Below are 20,791 nucleotides of genomic sequence, written 5' to 3' on the forward strand. Positions count from 1 at the left end.
TAATGTAAAATCGACTAGTCCGATCATAGAAATAAATGGAGAAAAGTTAGACCTTGTTAATAAAGCTGTCTTTTTGGGAGTGACCTTAGACAGTAAACTCCAGTGGTTTCCACATATATCTTCCTTGGCCAGCAGATTAAGCTCTGCTGCATACGCAGTCCGTAGAATACGTGAACTTACCGATGTTGTTACGGCTAGACTAGTTTACTTTAGTTACTTCCATAGTATAATGTCCTACGGGATTCTCATATGGGGTAAAGCGGTTGATATACAAACCATAATTTGTGTTGCAAAAACGAGCGATTCGTTCTGTGTACCGTTTTGGTACTCGGAATTCTCTCAGAGAAAAGTTTAGGGAGACTGGTATCATGACTGTGGCATCACGAGAGTCTCCTGTATGCCACACTTTTCCAACCTAAGCCTACTTACTCTACCGTCACTGCACATACTTGAAACTGCAAAGTTTGTAAAAAAACATTTCAATATTTCAACTAGTTAAAAGCAAACGCCGCAAAAACAATTTAACCATCCCTACATATATAATTTAATGTTGTGCAGAAATAGCCCTTATCACAGGGCTGTTGTAATTTACAATAAAATACCAGAAGCAATAAAAGTAAATGACAAATATGAAACCTTTAAAAGTAAACTAAACTCACTACTGATCTCAAAATGTTATTACTCAGTAGAAGAGTTCTTATCGGATAAAGATGTATAAATGTTCAATCTCTCGGCAACATATATTATGTATAGTTTTAATATGACATGAAATAATTTGGAAATGTAATTTGAAAATATATTTTAAGTGTGTAATTTTTAGAAAACCAATTATAAACATTTTAAATTGTTATGATGATAAGATGGATGTAGATTTAATATAAAATTCATTTTAAAAATGTACATTGCAACACCCTAACAGGGTCCATGTTTGTATAAGTCTGTATCTACTATTCATGATGCAATAAATAAATAAATCTACCATACATCTTTACCTAACTACGTGTTAGATAAAGATGTATGGAAAGACAACGTGAGTCTAGATTCCACACAATTATGATTCAAAATGTATTCTACTGCATTTAAGTTTATTTGAAAAGAGCAATCTCTAGAGTTTCTTGCTTGTTCTTCTCAGGGAGGTCAGCGTAGTGAACGAGCAGTAGCTTAAAAATGACGTTTTCAAGTGTAAAAATGTTACCTATGGAATAAATGATTATTTGACTTTGACATTGAAGCGATGTGAGTAATGTCAGTTATTATTTTGCACCTAGTATGTACAACGAAAGTAAGTGACATGTGTAGTGTAAAATTTTTCCTGTAAGTGATGTGTGCTATGTTAGCTTTTAATTTGTACCTAAATAATGTAAGTTATGTGTGTAATATCATCTTTTACTTTGCATATCCCGGGTACAATGTAAGTGACGTGTATAATGTGAGTTTTTATATCGTACCCACAAGTTTACTATACTAATAGATACTGACAAACATGAAATTTGATTTAAAAAGTTGCTTTTTAGACTTTAGAAATGATGGCCAAAGCATTATAAGATGACGCTATAAGTTATTTAATTATAAAACAGACACAAAACCTTAATTTCAACTTTATTACGAACTATGTATTTTAAATAAATCTGTTCTCCAGACATGTAATTTTGTAGTCCATTTTCATATACAGGGTGACAAGATTGGGCGGCGTAAATATCAGGGTGTGAGAGTAGTTTTGCCGAACTCGCGAGCGAATGTGGGTGGGGTGCGGTCTTTAGGTCAGTATACGGGAAAGTTGTAGATATAATCGCTTATATTTTTATATGAATAAAAAGTGGATATTAAATGTACTTAATTTACTTTTAAATTGTATATTCAATTGTATGACAACCATGAAAGGGCTTAAGGGTCAACCTACGGTTTAAAAAGTTGCAAGGTCTATAAGGTAAGGTATATACGGTAAAAATTTTAATATACTTTTCAAGATTTTTTAAAGCAGATATTAAGTTATATTAAGTTTTTTTTATAATACTAAGTGATGAGACGAACAAGTCGAGCACTTGGAGCGGTTACACACGGCGACTGTTAGCAGCGATGCAAACGCGCGACTGCATCGATATAGACGCGCGATTGCATCGTTACACTTGTGACACATGTGATATCGATGCAGTCGCGCGTTTGCATCGATGAAACCGCCTATAAATCGCAAGCGTAGCATATCGCTGCTAAAAGTCGTGTGTGAGTGGTTACACAGTGGTAAGCGACGCGCTTGTCCATAGCAGCGGCCACTGCGCCCATCTTCCTGAGACATAGGTTAACTAGTCCCATGTGCCTTTACATGTCACATTACTGCTTGGCGGCAGAAATAGGGAAGATGGCAGTATTTCTATGGACATGCTTTTTCACAAGGGCTCCACAGCTACTAAATTAAAGTGAAAAGTTTAAAGTTGAATTTTAAGTTCTATTACATCAATTATTCCAAAGTTTTGGAGGTCAAATTTTACCCATGAGAACCGATCTGCGTGACAAAAACCAAAAGTCCGTTGTAACAAAGAATTATCGTTAAATTCACATAATTAATAAAATACATTAGAATAAAATAGAATAAATTACATATTTTTAGGGAGACTTCATCCTTAAGTTCAAAATTCTAGTCTTGTCCAGTATTGTCCGGTTAAATTTGTACCAAACCGGTTTTCGTGAGAGTTCAAAGATCATTATAAAGTATAATACGGTGGCCGTTCCCATGATCACGCATGCGCGACCTTGCTCTAGCCCTTTGACTTGACCGTTGATCTTATTTTATTTGCCCTTTTTAAAGATTTTGTTAAGAAACTGGATCGGCTTAAAATTTTTATTAGATATTAGTTAATTTCTGTGGCAAAGGTTGAAATCTTCGAACTAGTGTAGTACGTAATATAAAAAAATGTACATATTCGTCGGATAATGGTTTTCGAAAATACAACTTAACAATGTGTGACATAAACAATATAAACGATTTTACTTGTTATAATTGATATAATTAACTATATAAACGATAGCAGGTTTGCATTAAATATGCTTGAAGCTATTGTAAAAGGCCTGTGTGGGTACAGTCAAGAGTATGTCCAGCTTGATACTTTGGACTTAATTATGTAATTCCGTTGTAATACATTGTAATTTTTAAGTTGGAAAACAACGAAGAAAAACACGTCTATGGGCTAAAGCTATCGTGAACAAGGGACAACGAATTCAGTCATCTACAAATTGGAATTTCACAATGAATATTTGTGAAGACAAGGGTACACCAAGCTTCACACAAGTTTCATAGAGTTGACTTTAAAAGGAATAAGTTCCTAGTAAGAGAGTTCGTCTAGGAAAGTACTGACACCTTACCTATTTCTGCCGACAAGCAGTAATATGAGCATTACTGTATACCGGTTTTTGAAGAGTGCTTGTGAAATTACAGGTACATGAGACTTGACAACTTATGTCTCAGGGTGAGGGGCCCCGCAGTGGCAGAGCCCGCTGATCTTTGCGATTTAAAGCTCTGTGTGTCACTTGGTACCATACAAAAACCTTAATAGTGTCAAGTTTGACGTGCCTTTGACGATTTACCCGCTTAAGCTGTTTCTATCGCAAAGCAGTATTATTATACTCGGGTGTTGAAAATGTTGGCAGTGATAGTGCAAGAAGGAGTATGAAAACCACATATGTCCCATATTCATCAACGTATCTGCATGTTAAGAATAAGGATTTAAGTACTTTTACACCAGTTTGCGCTAAAACCAATATAAGCGGTATTTAGAAGACGACGTGAAATGCATAATAATGTAAAAAAAAAAAAATACGATAATAACTATTTGAGCGTGTCATAATAATTTACGGTTAAGACGTATTTAGGTTTAGTGAAATTGGGCATTAAGTATCCATCCGGTGGGTAGTCAGTTCATCGGTTTTGGTGGAATAAAATATGACTCTGTAATTTTGGCATATACTGTCTCGGACTGCTTCGCATGATGGAGGCGGTGAAGGCGGATCACTTGAGGACGGCACGGCTGTGTGTGCACTCACACATCCGTACATTTATTTGTTTACACGTTTTCTGCTTAGAATACTGTATTAACCCGTACATTTCATATTGCTGACCAGGAGTCTCTTGAGAGGGTATTAAGTATTGTACCGACGATAGGCCGATAATATTTATTTATTACTGTTCTTATACATTTTCCGAGATTTAGAACATATATATCATGTTAAATTGGTGAATTTATAGAAATGTAAGGGTGCTTTGAATTTTACTTAACGATTTTTTTTTATTTTATTTACTTTTGTATTTTATGTTCAATAGTTAATATTAATTATTAGGAATAATGTCTCATGAATTTCATTAAATTAAGATTAGAGAAAGGTTTTGCTCTAAGTCGTCAATTACTAATTACATACATTAGAAGTGTTTGTCCATAAATTTATCGTTCAGAAACTATTTTGGAACAGCATTTGAAAAAAATGACCAATAGCTATAAATATTCCAAATAAAAAATTAGTATCCACTGAATTTTCAGCTAATTTTTGCAATGAGAACAAGTACGCCATTGAAGCAAACCAACATTTTTCAGTCAGTTTAGTAACGTTCCAAAATTTAAATTTGTCTCTCTATATAGTGTCTCAAACGTTTTGAATTTAGAAAACCGTCTAATCCCGAGCGCCCCCCGCGGCGCCGGCGTCGCTGCGGCGCGTACATATGTTACATTTGGCTAATGTGTGAGTGTGGGCGTGTGGGGCGTACGTGTGTGTAAGGCGAAGTTAGATCGTCCACACTTTACCGCGGGCCTCGATAGGAGTTGTACCGTCACATGGTGTTTTGGATTGTGATTAATTTTCGATAATATACATATTTTCAATGCTACAGACCTCTGCTTCTGCTTCCGCAACTGTAGAAGTTCTGCACGCTTTTTACTTTTGTTTCCGTTTATACTTTGTAACGGAAATTTTATCGCAAATTTACAATGATCACGACGGATCATTGGATGGATTGGGGGTGGGGTATGCGACTTTTAGCAGTTTTGTATTGTGTTAAGTGCAATTATGAAACCAAAACTGTTTGGAACTATGTCGTGGAGACCTTTATATAATATAAATCTTTCGCATTTCCGCTTCAGCTTCCGTTTCCGCTAAAATTTACTTTTAACATTTGTTTCTTTTTCTGTTTCCGTTGCTGCATTGTATTCTTGCCGTTAATATATGTACATTAGTGATATATATCAACGGCAAGAATACAATCATGCTGTTCTTATTCTCATGTTTGTTTTCAGGCTTCTTCCACCATGAAAAATGTGCTAACATAGTCATAAGCGTGGATAAACTTATCATTTGTTTGCGTGATTTGTCAGTCATTCAATTTTAAAAGTATTACAAAATATAATATGCAAGAAAGCACGATTAGTATAAATATTAGTTGAGGTAGTTTTCGCAATTAGATGTTGAAACGTCTATTTGTCGTGGTTATGTAAAAATCGGCTAAAGGGGTGTCGGACATAACCCTGTTGGGGCTCCGTAGCTGATAGTGACTACAAGGGTTCCATATTGACTACCAAAACAACGTCATTTCCAAACACAAACTTGTTATCAGAAACATGAAAGTTTTCAGATGAATTTCGTCATATCAAAGAGATCTATCTGTACTACACACAATTTCTGTAAGTTTGTCCTTAGCCAAAAAGCTCACTTGATTTTTTTTTCCTTTGCCTGTACACTGGTCAGCTCCTAACATCATTAATCTAACTTTCGTGCTTCCCTTTATAATAGTTCGGTCCGTTCCCTCGGGTCTCGGGTTGGGAGGCGGTTAGGGGGGCTCGTATTAACATACGAATTTGGACCCGTCCGCGCCAGCCTTCTTAGGGGGACGAATTTAAGTTTTGCGTCACGTATTGATCCGAGCTTTGGTAGTGTGGGTCTTTGTGTTCTTGTTTCATATTTTGGATAAATTGACTGTTAAAATTTGGAACTAGCTGATATAGTTTGAATTGATGTAATGTTAATCACGGTAGAGTTAATTAGAATGTGAAATGTCACATTTTATCTTAAGTCACAGGTACTCTATTCCAAGTATCGTAGAGCTCTAAATGCAAATGCCAGCGACATGTGGTCCTTAGACTGACACCTGTCGCGTCACTTTAAAGCATTAGAATACTTGATCTAAATTACAGTTTGTTACGTAAGATACACAAAACATGTCCATAGCTATCTACTTCAATAACTGGAAGATGACGATTTAAAAATAACTAAAGCGTATCTGGTGTGCAAAGTCGACGAGTCGTATCTGTCACGTGACTTGACCCAACAGAAAACTCGTTTTTTTTTAATATGGCACATTCTGAATACGTATAATATTAACTACCCACTTTGATATAGGCCACTATTCTTGAAAAGGCGCGATGTGAACCAAAAAAAAGAAAAACGTATCGTTCGAAAATTCGAAAAGCGATTTCAACAAAAAGAACAATCGTCAATCAAAGACCATCAAAGCTTGCATTTTCTTTTTGGAACTTCTTTTGTTTTAGGAGAGAACACGACAGTTTTATTTAGTAGAAAATAAACAAGCTGGCTGGATAAAACTGATTGGATCTCAGTGAAGAGGAAATGATGCAAAAGGACAGCGCTGTATGGAATCAATTTGTATGCCTATACTTTGTCGTTTAATTGATGTAAAGGCGTTGAATCTGGAAGGGGTTTGCCACACTGTAAAGTTTGGATATTAGAACTTATTTTATGTGAAAAAATAAATAATTACGTATATCATTCTAATACAAAAGCCAGGAAGGCTTAACGCCTTATGTCCTATAATTGGCAACTCATTTGCTGTATAAATGATACTTACTTAGTATTGTTAATTTTTGTGGCAGAAATCACTTTCCATCTGATGAACTGAAGAAAAATATGAATAAAAAATTATTACGTATGATCTAATAAAAAATGAGGAAATCCGTAAAATAATTAGAGTAACTGACGTTGCTCAAGAATCGCTACATTTATTGTTCTGCTTTGTTAATGTTATGCTTGCAGACAGATTCTCGAGTGACTGCCGCGTGCCGTAGGATGTAGCGTGGCTATGTGTTGATGGTCTACTAACAAGATGGGCCGGTGAGTTGGTGAGAATTCGCTGGAAGCGAGTAAAGCAAGAGTCGGAACTTTTTCAGCTGAAATGATGATTATGTGATGGTAAAACATCGTAGTTTTTTTTTGTAATGACGCAAGAGAACTAATGCCAATTTTAATGTAAAACATTTTTATTATCATATCAAGCAATTGTGTTATGAGATAAACATCAGTGTGTGAGAAGAATATAAATATTGGAGTGCGCTATAGAAGTAAACACATTGGTTCAGACGTTTGTATTAAGTATTATCTTCCATGCTACAAATTAAGTACCTAAATATCAGCCAGGATATACGTTTCATTGCCATTTCCAGCAATTATATTGAGAGATAAATATCATTGGGTGAGAAGCAAATATCGGAGTCCGCAGTAGAGGCGAACCAATGTCCACATCTTTTGATCTGAACATGGTTCACTGGGCCCACTCCAATGAACCGCGAAGACTCAGTTCACACGTATTGCACTTTGAATCACTTGTTACGTAAGAGATGGAATTATGTATAGTCAAAAGCACGCTGAGGTTTCAACTGTCCTATTGAAAGTAATATCCTAGTAGAACAAGAACAAATATGGTAATTCCGTACAAACGTGTACGGACACATTCATTTTCATAATCTAAGGATGCACTAACGTTGCACAACACTGGTTGCCTCAACACGCCTTTGTACACGTGTGCGTCCGTACAAGGTGCGCGGCGGATGCGCACATATAAACCGCCTATTATGTACGGACTTACCCTGCTTGTTTTATTCCACTATGGTAATATAAATATTCTGTACTTCGAAAGAATGTAGAACTATAAAATAATATATATTATTTTCAATTATATTATGTGACGAGCTCTGTGATCGAGCGGCTTGCACACCGATTTTCATGGTGTTGCCATCTCTGAGGTCCCGGGTTCGATTCCTATAATATAGAAAAATTAACTTTAGTAATAGGAAATGAAACTATTTTTCCTGATTTAAATCGCGTATATTTGTTTTTTTCAAACAAACATTTGAAGATTTGTTTGAAAAAACAAATATACGCGATTTAAATACGGAAAAATAGTTTCATTTCCTATGTGTAACAATCGCGAAAACCTAAGAACTCGATATAACTTTAGTAATATTGTTTCAGGTCTGGGTGTTTTTTACCGTCGTTGTTTCGGATTTGCATAATACAAGCGCTTTAGTTACTTTGGGATCAGAGCAACGTATATGATACGTATATGATGTTGTCTAATATTTATTTTATATATGAACAGAAATCGTGTTTCATTCTTTACTTTCATAAGGACATGTTCATTTGTACAACTAAAAATGTTAAAATCTATTTTGTTCATTATATCAGGTCCCAAAGGAACTAATTTAGGAATTATTAAAGATCAAAACTCCCTAAACACTCGGAGGGAAATTCATCTAAACAAAACAAGCACGAGTAGGCACGGGCCTTCTACTTGAACCCTTGACTATTGAAGGAGGAAAATGACGCTTTACACATAGCCCTTATAGCCTTTACAACCCTTATTTTCGTCCCTCGCCAACACACAATAACTGATAAGGGTGGCGAATAAATAAGAAGGGTCTCTAAGATGCTTTTTATTAAAATTTCTGTGACATTTCTTTAAACTGGGATAATGTTGTTTTAATGAATGTTTATTGATATGCTGGGCATAGACCTCCTCAAATTATAGTGTTTAAGTCATAATCCGCCATCTTGTCCCAATTCCGGGTGGGGAATTAACGTTCTTCATTCACATGCAGATTTGTTTTTCTTTTTCGTTATGAAAGGTATTGCTGCTAAACTTTCACAAATATACTTTAAAATTAAAGCCGTACTAATAGATTTGAATCTGCGACCTTTCAATTGAAAATCGATTTTTTTTAATGTAATATCAAAATACGGGACGAACAAGTCGTGCGCCTGACGGTCAGCTACACGCCTGTCCATAACAGTATCAGTACCACGCAGTGCTTTAACTTTAACCGCAAAGATCTGAGGGGCACTGCCACTGTGCCCGTCACGTTGAGACATAAGTTGACAAGTCCCATGTGCCTGTAATTTCACCAGCACTTACCCTTCAAAATCACACACAGTAATGCTACCATTATTGCTTGGTGGCAGAAATAGGTAAGGTGCTAGAATTTCCCTGGACGAACTCTTTCACAAGGAGCTCTACTGCTACCATTGTTCTCCATTTTTTACTTTATCCTGAGTAGCACTCATAAAACCAATTCATAGTATGATTTTTTGTAATAATTTTCATATAATTAGTTATATTAATACCAAAATATTCTCTTTAAGCCGCCATATGAACTTGACTACAGTTTTCGCCCATGTTTATCAGTACACCTTAATTCCGACCCTCCCGAACCCTCTCTACATCTACATAAGAGCACAAAACCCTCCCCCTACCCTTAGATTACTCCTCTAAGATCATCCGCACGGACTTCCCCTCTTTAATTGTGACTCCCGCTCATTATTGCTGTATCCTTTCGCGACCCGCTTTACGCTTATCTTTAGATGATTCTGTGTGAGTGAGGGATACAAGGCTATAGAAACACTGGAAGCTTCAAACCCTACTGTTTTTTTAATATTGTGATCAACGAGACCGCTTTATAGAATTACACTGACATATCTTTGTACATTTTAGTGAACGTTGAAAGAAGGTCCAAAGTGTCTTAAAACGTATACGTATACTAATCTTTAACAAACATTGTGAAAACGATTTCGGAAAAAGCCAGCTTTCAAAATAAAAAAAGTGTTGAAACTCGAAAATTTAAATTTCAACCTCTAAAAACGGTACAATACACATCTAAATCTACTACTTAATCCTTTCCTAAGGGGGAACCCCTGCGCAATAGTGCAATCTAAGTACCTATATAAGTTAGTACAGTTATATATAGCTTTTCCTTTCTGTACATAAATAAGTATACAAATAAATAAACTAAGATATTTCGTACTCACCAGATTGTGAAGATCATTCAGTTAAACTTTTAAAACGTAACTTGCAATTTCCAATAGAATAAGACGGTTATTCATTGACGTTGAAATTTCACAGATTTATGCATTCCAAATTATGAAATTTCTGAAAAAGAAACAAATAAAAATATAAACAAACCATTATTAGTCTGAATTTTAAACAGAAATTTTTCGTAAGAGGGCCGAGTATTTTTGTCTTATTTAGAAGAGTATTTAAAAGATCTGTGTAAAAAATTTGCTCACTTTACGCTTACATGTACGTATGTGTGCGTTTGATTAATTTACGTAATTCGGGTCTTGCGAGGGCGCTAGTTTCGCTATTGATTTATATAATGTTTAATGGCGCCCCATGGTGTCTGTTATTAGCGCATTGACGACATTACTCATTCGGTTTAGGTCCAAAATGTACATATGTAGGTAGTTGCTTCGATGTACGAATTTTTTTTAGTTCAACTCTAAAGTGAAACGTCAGTTGCTGACGAGACAGATACACTGAACTTAAAATAAATTTACTTAATGGATTGATCGAATACAATTTATAGTTGGAGTCTACACTTGTCAAGAGATTTTGTCAGCATTGCCCTTGTCGTCTTATGTCCAAAAGAAAGCCAGTCTAATATTGACTTCTTGTCAGTCTAGTGAGTCTGTCCTCGTGGCCAGTCAGTCCGCTGGTCATCAACGGAGGATGGACCCGATACTACCAATAAACGAAAATTATTCAGTTGTTTGTATGGTCTATAAAAGTGTTAGCGCGCCAATATAAATTTATTCTAATTTTACAAAGAAACAACAACATGTCCATTAATATAGAACGTGTGTCCGAAAGTATCGTTTAATGAAATCTAGAAAACGTAAAGAGTATTCCCAGACCGTTCTAAAACTTAAACCACTATTCGTCCATTTTGGAAATTAACGATTTCCCTTTATAATACTGAATGCGAAACAATGTGGTGAAATATTTAGTCTCGAAACGTCAAATCGACTTATAATTAACTTGTCTGACTTAAAACTGAGTTTTATAGCATTTGTGCTAAAGTTGATATTCGTTTGTGTATAAAATCCTTTGTTGGAAGATTAGAACGAAGTAACACGTATTAGGGAGCTAATGAATACCACAAGTTGGACATTTTGCTACTAGGATAGGATGAAACTCAGAGGGGAATCGTTTAGTTTTCACTGTTTTGGTATATTTATTCACAAAGAGAATCGTTAATTTTTACAACGTGGTAAACAAATATAATAAATAATCTCGAATACTTTACGACCAGTAAAGGCCAAGACACACAAATTAAAAACAGGTAAAGGTAAGGATATTTATTCATTTCAGTAGCTGGCTTGCCAAACAAATTATAATCCAGTATGTATTTTGACCTTTTCATAAACCAATTTTTAAAATTTTGTTTATTGTATGTACAGAAAAGACAAGGAGACCATGTTACGAGGAGAAAGAAATTCTATAGCAGTCAACCGTGTGATCGTTGGGACACAAATTTCTACTGTATGTAGTGTTAGGCTACTCAACAAATACCTATCTATATAATTGGTGCCCTCCACTAGCTAAATGATAAACAAATAAGATTGATCATAATCTATGGGCTTACTAATGCTTTATTTTTAAGGAAGTGACAGATTTTATTATTGCAGACATTAAAATGTATGTGCAAGACTCTAACCAATCAAGAACCAGACGGTCGCACGTGATTGGTTGATTTCTTGACATTGATTGCTGTGATTATTGAAATGAAACTAAAACGAGTTTCCAAAATGTTGTCTTTCCTCTTGAATTCATTGTATGGGAGATAATCATTGACTTACAATTATATGGACGTCGGGTACGCGCTAAAAAGTGTCCGCACTTGTAAGGTGCTAAAATCGTATACAGAGCGCCAAACTCCGCTTTAGTCTTCATTTGTTCGACTGACAGCGCGATACTGCGATGACATTACAATTTAAATTTCGAATAGGTTGACTTGGGACATTTTTTTCGTGGTTTTTGTATTAGACCCGTCGTCCATTTATTTGTAAGTCAATGGAGATAATATACAGTTTTCTTAAGATAACCATTTCCTGCGAAAAAAATGTCAGAAAAAGAAATCATTGAAGAAATGTTAAAATCTGGCTGTATGGCTAATTACATGCATTAGCCTGTCCCGAACGACAAAAAAAATTCTACTACTGAAATTTAAACAAAAACTGAAAACCGTTTTCTAAACTTTTTTAAAATTTAATGTCAATTTATATTCATAGGCAAGAAAACGCATCGTCAAACCGCCAGCCTGCGAAGGGCTGAAAGGTGCGAAATGGCAATGGCAGCAGAGTGTCGGCATGGCAGGATTGGCACGCGGGCTGCGCTAGGGTTTTCGACGTAGGGAGAATAAAACATTTATCACTGGAATTATTACCAAGTATTTCATATGTACCTTCAGTTTCCTTACTACTATCTAATTTACATTGTATAACAGGAGCGTTAGTCCGAAATGACATTTTCCAGATATAACGATTGCTCGAATTTTCATAACCTCGAAAGTAATTTTGAGAGGAAAATGTATTTTCTTTTAAACCTAACTTAACCTAACCGAACCTAATCGTGTCTTTGCGACAAACATCCAACATATCCTGAAAGAACAACGGTTGCGTTATGATTCAGTTTTCGGTGTCATTACACCGAAAACCGAATTATAAAGAATGAATTTTGGAAAAAAAATTCGAGTTTGTGATAGGTATCACGATATCATGACTTAAAAATCAGATTTCCTATAAATTGTTCGTCCTTGGCAAACAAGTTGTAACGTAAAGTTAAAAAGTAACGTAAAGTTAGTACTTTCAAATTATTTATTTATATTGACATTTAATGGAGCTTAATTAAGATGATTTAATGTTCCATAATACTTATATTTTAACTATACTTCAGTTCATAAGACAACTAATTATTGTCCTGAACCCGGTGATTTTAAATACATGCAATTTTTTTAAATTCATGTATGCATGCATTTAGTCAATAGAAGCTGTTTAAATAGACACTCATGGTCATATAGATATATACATATAAATGCTTTATTTTTATTATAAAGTAGACTGGACGTTTGTGTGATCATAGAAATAATTTTGTCTCGGTCTGACTCATTTCAATATTGTACATTGTGTAGACGTGTTGTGTGTTGTGTGTGTTGTGTAGTTGTGTTGTGTGTCTTGGGACATACACAAAATAGCCATCAATTTTAAAACCAGAATTAAATGAAATTATCGCCGTTTTAATATATACCATATTATAATAAATAGGAATTCCAGTGATTTTGGCAAAATGTGATTGATTCGATTTTTTTATGTTCCTGTCGATACGGATTGCTATAAAAATAAATAAATATGATATTGTTAATTGTTGAAAAAAAAAATCGGCAATGACAACCCTATAAGCAGCAAATATCTCGCGAACCTCCAGTAATTGAAAACATAGTATTTCGGTTTTAATGGTGCAACATAATGTCTCAGGGCGATTTGTGACCACCCAGTCTATCACCCTACAGTCCATGTTGTTCATTACAAATACCATGTTACTGTAGTCTGAGCGTTTCAATTAATGAATGAATGAATGAATAAAATATTCTTTATTGCACATAAAATTACAATTAAAATACAATACAATAGCTTAAGTATAATAGTAGTAGTAAGTCAATGTGCAACAGGCGGCCTTATTACTATGTAGCAATTTCTTCCAGGCAACCTTAGGATAGACATTTCGGATATGCAAAAGGGGTGCAACCAAAGAATATCATCATAAGTACACTACATAATAAGTAATAATAAAAATATATACATATCCATAGATAGATATACACATACACAAATAACAATAATATTATTAATACATACATAACAATAAATACACAATAATATTAAACGCTTATATACTTAATATATAATTTATAATATATATTATTATACAATTTATAATATATATTATTATATAATTTATAATATATATAATATATAATTTACAATAGAAAATATAGTACCCACTCGGTTTTAGAGTTCCAACCATTATTTACTATAATATTAGTGTCTAAATTACTTAAATTTGCTATTGTAAGCTATTTCTCGCATTTTGACAATTTACTCGCTTTTCATGTCTGATCTCCCGATCTTGGCATATTCTATCGTACTGATAGTATCTCCGAATGTTGCTATTCGTTTTTTCAATGCTAATTACGTACTATTTCATCAATTTCATTTTCTATATATATATATATATATTTAAATATTTTTATATGTTGAATTTGATTGACAGATATGTTTTTTTTAAGAGTAATTTATAGAATAATCTATGGAAGAATATATTGTAGAGGAGTGACAGATATGTTACTCCTCTACAATATATTCTTCCATAGATTATCCTATAAATTACTCTTACTTTGATATGCTCACATTTTGGCTCCTCATTTCAAATTCGAAATTGGCTTTTCAAATTTCGATGCTCTCTCACGCTCTACCAAACGCTCGTCATTCTTCTATCGATCTTGGATGCACCTGGTCTTCACTACATCTAGTAAATATACGAAGTCTCACATTTTCGAAGCCCTACACCTGGCCCTACTTCTACCGCTTCTTACGCGCCTGCCTGATGACCAGTTCCTCGATTGCCTCACGCTAAACCTGGTCTTCACGTTTACGCTCCTCCTACCTGGACTGTGTGACTCACCTTCATCAAGCGAGTTTGGAGCGGCAGGAGTAACTAAAGCTGACGAAGATGAAGTAGAACTCCACCTCTGAGTGCAAAAATTACTATTTTTCTAAACATAAACTACATTTCGAGTTCTTAAGTTTTCGCGATTGTTACACATAGGAAATGAAACTATTTTTCCGGATTCAAATCGCGTATATTTGTTTTTTTTCAAACAAACCAACGTTTTAACCGAGTCAACCGTGACCATGGGACCTGTACAGGGCCCGAAACGTTAGTTTGTTTTGATAAAACATTAATTGAAATCGAAGACTGAAAAGCGATTGAAATCCGAAAAAATAGTTTCATTTCCTATAAATTACATTATCATAAGCGCACTGTGACGCTAGTGTAAGAATGTTAATTTCTTTAAACTCATCTCGCTTCAAAACTGAAACTCAATATTGCACATATTACTGCTTGGTGGCAGAAATAGGTAAGGTGGCAGTACTTCCCTGGACGAACTCTTTCACAAGGAGCTCTACTGCTACTGAGAGCATATCGGTATAGAAAATTATTAAAACTAAATGTACTCTGGTAGTATTGAGTTACATTCCCTTGATACGTGGGGCGCACTATAAGTTTTCGGAATGAATAACAAAAAAATACTACAAATGGTCAGAAATGAATTTATTGTTTCTCAAAATATTCTCTGTTAGCGTTAACGCACTTTTTCATACGAATGAACCAATTTTGAAAACATTTATGCCACTCCTCCTTGACAATCTCTGAAACATATTTTTCATACTCTTCGATAGCCTCTTCAGGTGATGAAAATCGTTGACCGCGTAACTGGTTCTTAATTTTTGGAAATAAATAAAAGTCCGAATTTGTTTGCATTTCCTACTTGGTTAGACCTCCTCCATTGGGTTTGGGTTAGGTTAGTATATGCAATTAAATATTCTGCTTAAAGTTTTAATAAATATATTTTATAACACAAAAAACACTGGAAGCTATACGAAAACAAATATATTTTGCGATGTAATTTAATGAAATAAAAAAAAATCTTATCAACATAATGTAAGGCGCTTCAACTATTATAAGTTTACGGTTATTTTTACGGAGTTTGTCAATAACTTTCGGCAAACAAATGGTCGTGTACCAATCACTATTCACGGTACAACAATTCTTCAAAGCAACGGTAGCCACGTGTCCAGTTTTATTAAAAAAAGAAGCAATCATACGCTTAGAGGCACTTTGCACGCACGCCACTTTGGTTGGTTTCGGTTCACCTCAAAAGATCCATACGCTCGATTGCTGCTTTGTTTTGGGATCCTAACTATAAATCCATGTTTCGTCACCTATTGCTATGTCCCACATTAAATTTGACGCCCCTTCGTTTAATCTGGTATGCATCACTCATGATGGCAATGCACCAAGTGAAGCGATCCGTTTTTTGAGCCTCAGTCAAATTGTGTATTTGACTCATGCCTATGCCTAAAGATGCCCGAATCTCATGGTATCTCACATGCCTGTCTGTTTTGATCATACGGTGCACAGCAGCGAAGTTTTTGTTGTTCACAGCAGTGGACGGGCGACCATCACGAAATTCGTCACTGAAATTCACACGACTGCGTTTGAATTCTGCAAACCAGCTATAAACAGTCGTCTTGCTTGGTACTTCATCGCCAAAAGCTGGTTGAAGCCGAGCGAAGCTCCGCTGAGCTGTTAAGTTACACTTAAAGTCGTAGAAAACCATACTATGAAAATTTTCACGAGTAAGGCGATTAACACACTGCACCGCGCCCCGCGACGGAGAGCGAGACGCGCAATCACGCGCGCGGTGGCGGAGACGCAGATCTGCGTCAACGCGTGGTTTAATCTGCGCGGGGGCAGCGGTCTTGCGGCCCCGTGTCACTTAAAGTACTCACTTCGCAGTTGATTGCCGTAGTGATTGTATATGTATATGTACATTCTTCTTTGACAAGAATGGTTAATAATATAATACAGAACTCATTCAGGACGCTGCAGTTATACTGTCCATTGTTTTTGTTTACTCAAATAAAAAGACACCGAAGATAACATTCAACTTCGTTACAAAGATTTAAAAAAAAATATGAAGATTAATTTTTCAACTACACACGAATGTCAACTGAATCCTTTGATTAATTGTTAAAGACCAACCGAACGCCAATTACTGGAATAGAACAAATTGATTAAAAATCTGCGCGGTAGTGCGGAGCACAGTGTGCCATACCCTGCGGTTCGCCGCACCTCTCGGCGATGTCAGTGTGTTCGACGGCGCGTGATTTCCATACAAACTGAGGTACTTCAGTACAACGTTAAAAAACGCAGCACCGCGCTCCGTCGCGGGGCGCGGTGCAGTATGTTAATCGCCTTAGATCCATGATGATGTAGACAACCAATTTGTAAAATGACGCCATAATGTAAAAACAAGTGACATTCAGATGAAACAAACTGTATTCTACAGCCAAAGTGTTCCATTTTCAAATGTTCTAATTACTTTTTAAATATTGTTTATGTAAGTAGCCAGTTCAGGAAACTTATAGTGCGCCCTATGTAGTATACATATATATTTCCTAAAATTTAAAAAGACTCGAATAATACCAATTCACTTCCTAAAAGTCGATTGATTTTGTAAACGTTTGACAACCGCATTAAAATAATAAATTTGCATATTTAGTTGAATATGAGCCTCTTTAACCTATATGAGACTCTAAGTGAATAAATAATGTGTTCAACGACCTGTTCAAAAACGTAATAAACAAACGGCATACAAACTAGCCTGCTTAGGTAATTGTTAAACCTACCGTGAACGCTGCAGTGTTGCCAACTTCGAGCAAAAGTTGCCAACTGCCAACAGCGGAACTGGCGCTCTACAACTTTCTGGAACTTTCTAGACCGTTTCAGCATGTTCTACCACAAAGGTAGCGTATCAGCGCATCAGCACTATCTGCTTTTGTATGCAAATGAGTTGGAAAAGTTGGCGGAGTAAGAAAACTAGCGGTGGCGATAAAATACCGCTTTGTGATGCTGCTGGGTGCCTAGTGATGTTATAGTATGTTTTGATGTGGTGAAGTAAGTACTGATGGAATCTACGCATACAGAAGTTGAGTTTTCGTAGTAAAAACTATAAGAGTAAATCGAGGACAAGTCCTAAACAAAAACCTGTCGAACTACAAATCGGACTTGCGTACTGTTTTCCAGACTGTTTTCAAAATAAAGATTATCTATTTCATTTTGTTCCAATACTGAATAAAGTACCATATGTTACATATTAATTTTCGTAAGTATGTTTTTTGCGACAGCGATTTCTCGAAATACTTTAATGAAATCATGAGGTAAGCATAGTATACTACATTGTTATACAAGTACTTTCACAAGCTTTTACATATACCGTAATCAATTGTTTTTCACTTAGTTATCTCTTAAAATTAATTTCGGAGACTAAAATTTAACTTTAAATATTACATTAAACGATCTTTATTAGAGATATATGTCTAGAAGTGGGATGTCTTTCGGCTGAACGATGATGACAATTACAATGAAACATCAATTTTTACTTTTGTGACAAAATTCAAGACCGATGATTTTTTTATTTATTCGCATAGTCCATCTATGCGAATAAATAGAAAAATCAGTATTGACACACGCCAGACAGATGGAAGGATGTCCAAGGGATTCTGATCGTGTTTTATAAAACTAGGTACGCAATATTAAACATTCAGATTTTTGGATAAAAGGATGGACTCACAAATGCATAGTTTTCGACACAAAATTGTTTTTCCATGTATAAATACCCACAAACATAATATAAGTAAATTAACTTGATACATTTCCAGATTTCTAAATTGATTGCAGACCTATTTATGTAGTAAAAGGAACTAAAGCGAAATACCACATGAATAGAATAATTCAAATTGGATTCAAGGAAGTTCGTGAAACCGAAAATGTAATAAATCGCAAAGACCGCAGCTGGGCGTAGCGCGGTGAGGTGGCGGGTACAGCGAACAGAAGTTTCGAGATAGTTGCCCTGCCTTCACAGGCCCGCCCACGAACTCGCATAGTAGGTCGATGCATGGTAGTATGTCTTACACCTAATATTACGCACATAAAAGGCGTATCATTCTGGAAATTTGCTTTGCTGGACGAGTAAATACTTGCGTAAGAAATTTTTAACAGTTTTTCGTGTTCGTCGCGGAGATAAACGCATGCACAAGCTAAACGCGTATATTCCACACGAAGCCCAGCAGGAACTTTGATGGGTGGTGTCTATACTCCTTATTTAAACTAATTATTCTTTGTTGTGATTTGGGGAAGTTAGGTTTTTTGAAAACGAGGCACCTATCCCACTGCGATATCTATCCCGGTTTTAACTTACTACTCGTACCTATACGATATAAATTTGAAATCAAATGGCTTTAAATTCGTGTGTTGCATGTAAAAAATTAATTTCTGAAATAAAACCAATGTCCATGCCGTTCGACCGCAGCAAAATGAACCGAACCGAAAAATTTTAATTCGAGTTGAGGTAGTATTAACTCTTAAGACTAAGAGCGGTTACATACGGCGACATTTAGCAGCGCGTCTGCAGCGGTTCAGCATTAACGATGCAGTTGCTAATCGTCTACCTGTACACATAAGCGCGACTTAAACAGTGATACAATCGCGATGCAATAATGATTCTATATTAGCGACGGCGTGTGTGACTGCTCTAATCGATTGTAGTTCTATAAAATTCTATTATTGAGTTACATGAAACGGTTATACGTGTTTGAAAACACTGTAACATTACAATCTTTGTATTTAAACTTAACATTTTATTCAAGTTCCATGACATTTTTTTTAAATGGACACACAACAGCAAGTACGTTTACTATTGGAAACAATTGTACAATCTCATCTCTCTCTAACATCACAAAATGGAAAAGGACGGCATCTATCCTTGGTTACACATAAGTATTATAATTATGCTCCTATTCATTGCATAGCATTGTCTCGATTTCCATTGGTTGATGCTATTGTCTTAGATGTATTAATAGCGAATACCTCCCCCTTGTGAATACCTATTGCTTAAGACAATAGGTATTGTTTTTGTTCCCTTTTGAAGAAAATAGTTTCTAAATGATATACTATTGAGTCTCCAAACAATAATGAAAAATACTAAAAGTTACTTTTCCATGAATAGAATAATTACGAAATAGATATCTATCTTCGTGTCAGAAGTTCATTGTCATTTCGACAAAATGCAAAATGGTGGGGTCTGAGGCAACACCCATGAAATGTGTGAATTTTCATGTAAATAGTTCAACATCATCATCATCATCAACCCTGTTATACGTCTCACTGCTGAGCACGGGTCTCCTCTCAGACGAGGATTTAGGCTATGGTCAGCGACAATGGCCCGATGCTGGCTGGGAACTACACACATTTTCCGAGCGTCGTGAATCTTCTTCGCTGCGCGGGTTTCGTCACCATGTTTCCTTCATCAAAACCCTCATGGTGAATTTCAAATTAACTTTCGAGAAACTCAGAGGTGCGAGCCCGGATTCGAAACCACGACCACTGCTTGAGAAGCGGTAGGTCAAACCATTAGGCTATCCCGGTTTATTAATGAGTAATTACAGTTAGATAAGATCGAATATATACAAGAAAAATTCCTTCGGTCCGGCTGGATACGAACCAGCGAATATTCGCCTGACCGATGCTACTAAGAATTTTTTTTCTAGTTTACTTTTACAAAAAAATACATGAATATCATGGTAATAAAAACAACATATTCAATAAAGTGAATATTGCAATGAGTCATTACACTTTTCCACTTTTTAGTTATATAATATACCGGGTGTGTACCTAACCAAAATCGTTTTTGTGTTACATTCATAAACTTGCTTATTCGATTCAACCACAGAAAAGAGAGTATAAAAAGTACACTCGCTGTAATGAGTTAGGTGACTTCACGAAAGTTCGTATATTTATAGGGTTATGCGTTAGACCCCCCCTATATAAGGATTAATAGGTTGGTTG

The sequence above is a fragment of the Hyposmocoma kahamanoa genome, unplaced genomic scaffold, assembly GCF_003589595.1.
Source record: "Hyposmocoma kahamanoa isolate Upper Pololo Valley unplaced genomic scaffold, ASM358959v1 192, whole genome shotgun sequence".
NCBI classification, from domain to species: Eukaryota; Metazoa; Arthropoda; class Insecta; order Lepidoptera; family Cosmopterigidae; genus Hyposmocoma; species Hyposmocoma kahamanoa.